This window comes from Dendrobates tinctorius, unplaced genomic scaffold (assembly GCF_039654945.1).
Source record: "Dendrobates tinctorius isolate UK_male_01 unplaced genomic scaffold, ASM3965494v1 ptg000292l, whole genome shotgun sequence".
In the NCBI taxonomy this organism is placed as follows: Eukaryota; Metazoa; Chordata; class Amphibia; order Anura; family Dendrobatidae; genus Dendrobates; species Dendrobates tinctorius.
In genome coordinates, this window is record NW_027361959.1 from 3,259,647 (window position 1) to 3,269,059 (window position 9,413).

At 46.2% G+C, this 9,413-nt stretch overlaps 1 protein-coding gene across 2 annotated transcripts in view; it reads right to left on the reverse strand.

Annotated features, from left to right (window-relative positions):
• Window positions 1–4,624, reverse strand: part of FAM241B (family with sequence similarity 241 member B) — a 71,155-nt gene extending 66,531 nt beyond the window's left edge. Inside the window, exon 1 of one of the 2 annotated variants that reach the window (XM_073560032.1) lies at window positions 4,512–4,624. The gene's annotated coding sequence lies outside the window, so the exon portion shown is untranslated. The other variant, XM_073560031.1, reaches the window with a different exon arrangement.
• Window positions 4,625–9,413: the final 4,789 nt, after the last annotated feature.

Here is a 9,413-nt window from a genome sequence, read left to right on the forward strand (position 1 = left end):
ATGCACACTACTGCTCTGTACATGGACTACAGCTCCTATAGGAGGCAGCAGCTGTAAGGACATGTTGGGGGTAGTAGTCTGACCACAGGATACAGACAGATCACCATGCACACTACTGTTCTGTACATGGACTACAGCTCCTATAGGAGGCAGCAGCTGTAAGGACATGTTGGGGATAGTAGTCTGACCACAGGATACAGACTGACCATCATGCACACTACTGCTCTGTACATAGACTACAGCTCCTATAGGAGGCAGCAGCTGTAAGGACATGTTGGGGGTAGTAGTCTGACCACAGGATACAGACAGATCACCATGCACACTACTGTTCTGTACATGGACTACAGCTCCTATAGGAGGCAGCAGCTGTAAGGACATGTTGGGGGTAGTAGTCTGACCACAGGATGCAGACTGTTCATCATGCACACTACTGCTCTGTACATAGACTATAGCTCCTATAGGAGGCAGCAGCTGTAAGGACATGTTGGGGGTAGTAGTCTGACCACAGGATACAGACTGACCATCATGCACACTACTGCTCTGTACATGGACTACAGCTCCTATAGGAGGCAGCAGCTGTAAGGACATGTTGGGGGTAGTAGTCTGACCACAGGATACAGACTGACCATCATGCACACTACTGCTCTGTACATGGACTACAGATAGGAGTCAGCAGCTGTAAGGACATGTTGGGGGTAGTAGTCTGACCACAGCACAGGATGCAGACTGTTCACCATGCACACTACTGCTCTGTACATGGACTACAGCTCCTATAGGAGGCAGCAGCTGTAAGGACATGTTGGGGGTAGTAGTCTGACCACAGGATACAGACTGACCATCATGCACACTACTGCTCTGTACATGGACTACAGATAGGAGGCAGCAGCTCCAGGACATGTTGGGGGTAGTAGTCTGACCACAGCACAGGATATAGACTGATCAACATGCACACTACTGTTCTGTACATGGACTACAGCTCCTATAGGAGGCAGCAGCTGTAAGGACATGTTGGGGGTAGTAGTCTGACCACAGGATACAGACTGACCATCATGCACACTACTGCTCTGTACATGGACTACAGATAGGAGGCAGCAGCTCCAGGACATGTTGGGGGTAGTAGTCTGACCACAGCACAGGATATAGACTGATCAACATGCACACTACTGTTCTGTACATGGACTACAGCTCCTATAGGAGGCAGCAGCTGTAAGGACATGTTGGGGGTAGTAGTCTGACCACAGGATACAGACTGACCATCATGCACACTACTGCTCTGTACATGGACTACAGATAGGAGTCAGCAGCTGTAAGGACATGTTGGGGGTAGTAGTCTGACCACAGCACAGGATGCAGACTGTTCACCATGCACACTACTGCTCTGTACATGGACTACAGCTCCTATAGGAGGCAGCAGCTGTAAGGACATGTTGGGGGTAGTAGTCTGACCACAGGATACAGACTGACCATCATGCACACTACTGCTCTGTACATGGACTACAGATAGGAGGCAGCAGCTCCAGGACATGTTGGGGGTAGTAGTCTGACCACAGCACAGGATACAGACTGATCACCATGCACACTACTGTTCTGTACATGGACTACAGCTCCTATACGAGGCAGCACCTGTAAGGATATGTTGGGGGTAGTAGTCTGACCACAGCACAGGATGCAGACTGATCACCATGCACACTACTGCTCTGTACATGGACTACAGCTCCTATAGGAGGCAGCAGCTGTAAGGACATGTTGGGGGTAATAGTCTGACCACAGGATGCAGACTGTTCATCATGCACACTACTGCTCTGTACATGGACTACAGCTCCTATAGGAGGCAGCAGCTCCAGGACATGTTGGGGGTAGTAGTCTGACCACAGGATGCAGACTGATCATCATGCACACTACTGCTCTGTACATGGACTATCGCTTTATAGGAGGCAGCAGCTCCAGGACATGTTGGGGGTAGTAGTCTGACCACAGCACAGGATACAGACTGATCACCATGCACACTACTGTTCTGTACATGGACTACAGCTCCTATAGGAGGCAGCAGCTGTAAGGACATGTTGGGGGTAATAGTCTGACCACAGGATGCAGACTGTTCATCATGCACACTACTGCTCTGTACATGGACTACAGCTCCTATAGGAGGCAGCAGCTCCAGGACATGTTGGGGGTAGTAGTCTGACCACAGGATGCAGACTGATCATCATGCACACTACTGCTCTGTACATGGACTATCGCTTTATAGGAGGCAGCAGCTCCAGGACATGTTGGGGGTAGTAGTCTGACCACAGGATGCAGACTGTTCATCATGCACACTACTGCTCTGTACATGGACTATCGCTTTATAGGAGGCAGCAGCTCCAGGACATGTTGGGGGTAGTAGTCTGACCACAGCACAGGATATAGACTGATCACCATGCACACTACTGTTCTGTACATGGACTACAGCTCCTATAGGAGGCAGCAGCTGTAAGGACATGTTGGGGGTAATAGTCTGACCACAGGATGCAGACTGTTCATCATGCACACTACTGCTCTGTACATGGACTACAGCTCCTATAGGAGGCAGCAGCTGTAAGGACATGTTGGGGGTAGTAGTCTGACCACAGGATACAGACTGACCATCATGCACACTACTGCTCTGTACATGGACTACAGATAGGAGGCAGCAGCTGTAAGGACATGTTGGGGGTAATAGTCTGACCACAGGATGCAGACTGTTCATCTTGCACACTACTGCTCTGTACATTGACTACAGCTCCTATAGGAGGCAGCAGCTGTAAGGACATGTTGGGGGTAGTAGTCTGACCACAGGATGCAGACTGATCATCATGCACACTACTGCTCTGTACATGGACTACAGATTGGAGGCAGCAGCTGTAAGGACATGTTGGGGGTAGTAGTCTGACCACAGGATACAGACTGACCATCATGCACACTACTGCTCTGTACATGGACTACAGATAGGAGGCAGCAGCTGTAAGGACATGTTGGGGGTAATAGTCTGACCACAGGATGCAGACTGTTCATCATGCACACTACTGCTCTGTACATGGACTACAGCTCCTATAGGAGGCAGCAGCTCCAGGACATGTTGGGGGTAGTAGTCTGACCACAGGATACAGACTGACCATCATGCACACTACTGTTCTGTACATGGACTACAGTTCCTATAGGAGGCAGCTGCTGTAAGGACATGTTGGGGGTAGTAGTCTGACCACAGGATACAGACTGATCATCATGCACACTACTGTTCTGTACATGGACTACAGTTCCTATAGGAGGCAGCTGCTGTAAGGACATGTTGGGGGTAGTAGTCTGACCACAGGATACAGACTGATCATCATGCACACTACTGCTCTGTACATGGACTACAGCTCCTATAGGAGGCAGCAGCTCCAGGACATGTTGGGGGTAGTAGTCTGACCACAGGATGCAGACTGATCATCATGCACACTACTGTTCTGTACATGGACTACAGTTCCTATAGGAGGCAGCTGCTGTAAGGACATGTTGGGGGTAGTAGTCTGACCACAGGATACAGACTGATCATCATGCACACTACTGTTCTGTACATGGACTACAGTTCCTATAGGAGGCAGCTGCTGTAAGGACATGTTGGGGGTAGTAGTCTGACCACAGGATACAGACTGATCATCATGCACACTACTGTTCTGTACATGGACTACAGTTCCTATAGGAGGCAGCTGCTGTAAGGACATGTTGGGGGTAGTAGTCTGACCACAGGATACAGACTGATCATCATGCACACTACTGCTCTGTACATGGACTACAGCTCCTATAGGAGGCAGCAGCTCCAGGACATGTTGGGGGTAGTAGTCTGACCACAGCACAGGATACAGACAGGTGATCATGTAGAGAGCAGTAGTGTGCATTATCACCTGTCTGTATCCTGTGCTGTGGTCAGACTACTACCCCCAACATGTCCTGGAGCTGCTGCCTCCTATAGGAGCTGTAGTCCATGTACAGAGCAGTAGTGTGCATGATGATCAGTCTGCATCCTGTGGTCAGACTACTACCCCCAACATGTCCTGAAGCAGCTGCCTCCTGTGGAGCGATAGTCCATGTAGAGAGCAGTAGTGTGCATTGACTATCGCTCCACAGGAGGCAGCTGCTTCAGGACATGTTGGGGGTAGTAGTCTGACCACAGCACAGGCTGCAGATGTACATGTTTTTTACCTCGCTTGCAACCTGTGTACTTGTGCCCACAGCCACCGGTCTTCCCACGCCACACACACATGCCATGGTGGCAGCTGGGCAGTGAGGAGGCCCCGGCCCTGTCATCACATCATTAGTGTGTCCGTGCTTACCAGGCAGGACAATGCTGGTCTCCTGCCGCTTCCTGCTGCTCTCCACCCGGCGGGTACACAGGAAGCAGGGCTGGCCTTCTGCTCCACACGGCGGTGCTCAGTGCTGCCCTCTGCCGGGAGCCTCCTGAACTGAGCGAGACCAAGGTTGAGCATTCATGTACTTGTGGTTCGTCTCACCTGGACAATTTAATGGTTGTTCTATATTTCCTTTTCTAAATGTGTGAAGTCTTGAGTGAGAAGTCCCCAGTCACATAAGGGTGCAATCTCTGTAGGAACTAAACCAGTCCAGGATATTGTAGGCCCATTTTAGTAATATTGGGCTGAAATCACGTGTTGTAATTTCTGCATCTAAAGCCTGCAAATATTTTCTGCCCCTTAATAATTTCAAGTGCATTTTTTGCTTACAGAAAGATAACAAAACATGAAACAAGATACTACCAGGCCAGCGATTCAGCCTGCGGATTAGGGTGTGTTCACACAGTGCATATTCCTTGCAGATTAGGGGCAGAGCTCACCTTTTCCAGGGCAAAGTGCGTAGATCTGAAAATATACGCTCCGCAGGTCAGGGTCCATGCGTAGATTTTCAGCAACACGTACTAGATATTTATTGAACGTTCCTTCAGATTTCGCAAAGAAAAAAAAATCTCGCAGCATGTGGATGACGTGAAAACCCCTCAGGCCCGATCCTTTCCCGCCTCAGTTTTTTTTTGTAGTTTCTGGAGTTTTCCGTCTGCCATTTGCACCCTTTTTGAAGTCTATTTTTCATGTTTTATCTGTTTTTTTAGATGTTTTCACCTGATAATTTGTAAATGTTTCAAAAAGTCGCAATATTTGTTGCAACTGTGGTCCAGCCCCCTCCTGTAGCGATTCTGTGCGTAACTGCAATTATTGCCACATTTCCCAAAACAGGCAACATTTTTGCGCTAAAAATTAGCAAATACAAATAAGGAACAAAATAAAAAGAATATTTTTGAATTTGAGCAAAATTCGTGAACCAAATGCGCCACACCGAGGAAATTGGCGCAAAAACGGTCAGCAAAATACCACAAGACAAAAAAAGAAAATGGGCTTAAAAAACACGTGGGTGATGAATCGGGTGCCTCCATTTTACTGTAAAATGCTGCAACTTTTACATTCATGGAGTCCGTAACAAATGTGCAGTGTGTGAGGCGAGCCTAATGGCGTTTAAAGGGAACCTGTCATCTGATTTATGCTGCCCGATCCGTGGGAATCTAGAACCAGACACTCGGTGCGGGATTGCAGCCAAGTATGGTTTAGGCCCAGTTCAGATGAGCGTATTCAAAATCGACCGATTTTCAGACAGAACATCAGACAACTTTCATCCATGTATCATCCATTCTTGTATATCTGTGGGACACCCGTGTCTGTATTTTACATCTGACTTCTGTGCGCATCTGATTTTATACATCAACAGTTTTAAGTATTTAAGTAGTAAGGCTACGTTCCCACTATGAGCTTTTGGCATTGCAGAATTTCTGCACCTATTTTTGCCTTTATTCATTGCGGTTTTGTGTGCCTTTTTTAACGTGTTTATCGGGTGCGTTTTTGTCTCTGGTATGTCATGCTTTAAATAAAGCTGCGTTGCTTTTGATGCTTCCTGTTTTTTTTAACTTTGAAAACTTTATTGCTATACTTAGGTGCGCACTACATGCAATTTTTATGAGTTTTCAAGGTAGAAACGTACTAAAAACGCATGTGCATTTTTTTTGCTGCAGATTTTCCGCATCTAATGTAAGTCTATGGGAAAAATCCGCACAGAAACCTCAACGTACCCACAAGAGAAATTACCGTGCTCTGGATTGGAAACCCGCACTGCAGGTCAGTTTACACTGCATTAAAAAGAAGCTCGGTGGGTATGAGATTTCTATAAATCCCATCTACTTTACTAGAACTGTAAAGCCGGAGTCACACTAGAGAGGAATACGGATGAGTGCTATGCTATAAAACATCGCATAGCACTCGGACCAATGTTAATCTATGGAGCAGCTTCCGTCATCTGTTTTTTTCTCGGCCGTATTATACGTGCAAGAGAAATCGTAGCATGCTGTGATTTGCATAGTTTCTCGTATGAGACTCGCCAATGCAAGTCTATGGGTGCGAGAAAAAAACAGATACCACACGGACCATCAGTGTGACTTGTGAGAAAAACGCACCGGTGTCCTTTGAAAAGCCGGCAATTTATATGCCACTATACAGTAAAATCACACTGACATGTTAAAATAGAAAAGATAGAATACATGTACAGTATACACATAGAATAGGTGTGTATATATATATGTGTGTGTCTGTGACGCACACGTATACTGTATATATATCTTTAGGCTACGTGCACACGCTGCGGAATGGGGTGCGGATTTGGCCTCGTGGATTTTGTAAAATCTGCAGATAAATCCGCAGGTCAAAAGACCTGTGGTTTATCTGTGGATTATCCTGCGGTTTGGCCCTGCGGTTTATCATCTCTACAATGGTGGAGATAGGAAACGGCTTCGGAATCCGCAGAAAGAATTGACATGTCAATTCTTTCTGCGGTTTCAAAACCGCAGGAAACCCGCGCGGAAAAATCCGCACGTCTGCACTGCGTTTTTTTATTCCCATAGGGAAAAATGGTACTGTACACCGCAGCCAAATCCGCTGCGGAACAGCAGCAGAATCCGCAGCGTGTGCACACACCCTTATATTTCATAGGCAGATAGATAGCAGAATAGTCATTAATTCATTTATCAGCTTCTGAAAAATCATTGCAGAACCCGACAGGATAGGAGACATGGTTTACATACAGTAAACCATTGCAGAACAATTAGATGCTGTAGGTATTTAATAAAAGAATGTATTCACGGGAAAAACTGGCTTGGGCTCCCACGCAATTTTCTGCACTAGAGAGGGAAAGCCAGTGACTGAGGGCTGATATTAATAGTCTAGAGAGGGACCATGGTTATTGCCCCCCCCTCCCCTGGCTAGAAACATCTGCCCCCAGCCACCCCAGAAAAGGCGCATCTGTAAGATGCGCCAATTCCAGCACTTAGCCTCTCTCTTCCCATTGCCCTGTAGGGGTGGCATATGGGGTAATAAGGGGTTAATGTCACCTTTGTATTGTAAGGTGACATTAAGCCTGGCTTAGTAATGGAGAGGTGTCAATAAGACATCTATTCATTACTAATCCTGAAGTTTGTAAAGGGTTAAATAAATACACATACACCCAGAATAAAGTATTTTAATGAAATAAAAGAACACACAGTTTTGCCATGTTTATTCTTCTGCTAAATCCAAACGAAGCCCTCGATCTCCTGTAAAAAATCAAAAATAAAAAGCAAGCATACCATACCTGTCCAGCGTACAGTCAGTCCCACAGTGTAAATCCATATCCGGGGGTTAAATAGTTTAAAATCGGGAGCGGTGCTAATGCTATCACCCCGGCTGTAAACTACGGAGGAATGAATGAATGAAGCAAAGAAGAAGTCATCACCGCTAGAAGATGGGAGGCGCTGGACCCGGACCCCCCCTGGGTAAGTATAATCTAACTCGTTTTTCTTATCTTTCAGGTTACATCAGGGGCTTATCTACAGCGTTACAGAATGCTGAAGATAAGCCCCTGATGGCGGTGGCCGCAGCTTATAGGCCAAAAAATAGGTGACAGATTCCCTTTAATAACTATAAGTGCTCTAGTTGGAGGTGAGCTATCGGTCTGGCTAATAGTGATGTGAGTTGTGGAGACATGGTTGTGAAACTTAGATGTAAGGTTTTGTTCACACCATGTCAGGAGCCTATGTTTGACATGTATATAGAAAGCTATCCATAGGACTAATCACCGTCTTCTGCTCAGAATACTACTGTACACTTTTTTCTTTGCAATAAGGAATAGTGTTTTTCTCTATGCCATACAAAGGCACAGTAGTAAACAAGATATGCTGCTTCTATAGCAGGGGTCCTTAAACTTTTTAAGCAGGGGGCCAGTTCACTGTCCCTCAGACCTTTGGAGGGCCGGAATATAGTTTTAAAAAAAAAACTATGAACAAATTCCTATGTACACTGCACATATTTTATTTTGAAGTATAAAAAAAAAACAATAGAAACAAATACAATATTTAAAATGAAGAACAAGTAAAGTTAAATCAGCAAACTTACTGATATTTCAATGGGTTCTTTGAATATCCTACACTCCGATTAAATTTTTTCTCTTTCTTGATATCATTGTTTCCTAGGGATTCCAAATTGCCTTTGCGCTCTGGACTGGAAGGGTTATCTCTCTTTCTTAACCTGCTTCCCTCCGTCCTTCTATTCTCCTTCGTTCCGATCTGTTCTATCTCTCTTATGAAATCTGTAGTCTCCAGTCTACGTCTCTTTCTCCTTCTCTCCCTTCCCGTGCCAGCTGGCCCAGTTCACTGGGGCAGCTGCAGCACTCCTTCCTCCATCCCTTCTTCCAGGGATCCCCACTCCTCACCGAGTAGCTGTCCTCCACCAACTTCGCCTGCTCTCTTCTGCGGACTGACTAGAAATCCTACACCTTCCTTCTCTTTTATATCTAACTCCACCCGCCTCCCCAGCACCTCTCGTGTTACGAAGCCAGGGACCACAAAAGGCACCCTATGACCTTTCCAGCATAAAGTATGGATGGGTCCCTGCTGAGCTATCCTGTGTGTGGGGTGCAGGTGTTGGAATGTGGAAGGGAGTTCCCACCCTACCTGGATGGTGGGGTACCACACCTTAGGAGAAGGTGCAGTACCTCTGTGGCGACTGAAGCCTCAGGGGTGCCACATACCCCCCCGTTAAACACAGCACGTCTGCGGGCTGCAAGACAACAAAAGTACAATACAGGAACACACAAAAATTTTAAATGCTGTTTAACAATACTTATCTAATCTTCCTAATGTAGGAGGCACATTTCTTAAACGTTACAAACAGGCTAACTTCCTATCTTAGTATGAAAAATTTTCTTTAAGTGCAATTCCTAGTTCAAAGTGCAATTATTCTTTCTCTCTCTTTCTACTGGACGCAAGACACTGACCATCTGTACTTGGCCTGTCACTTTCAATTCTTTATTCTTTATGCAATTCTCACATT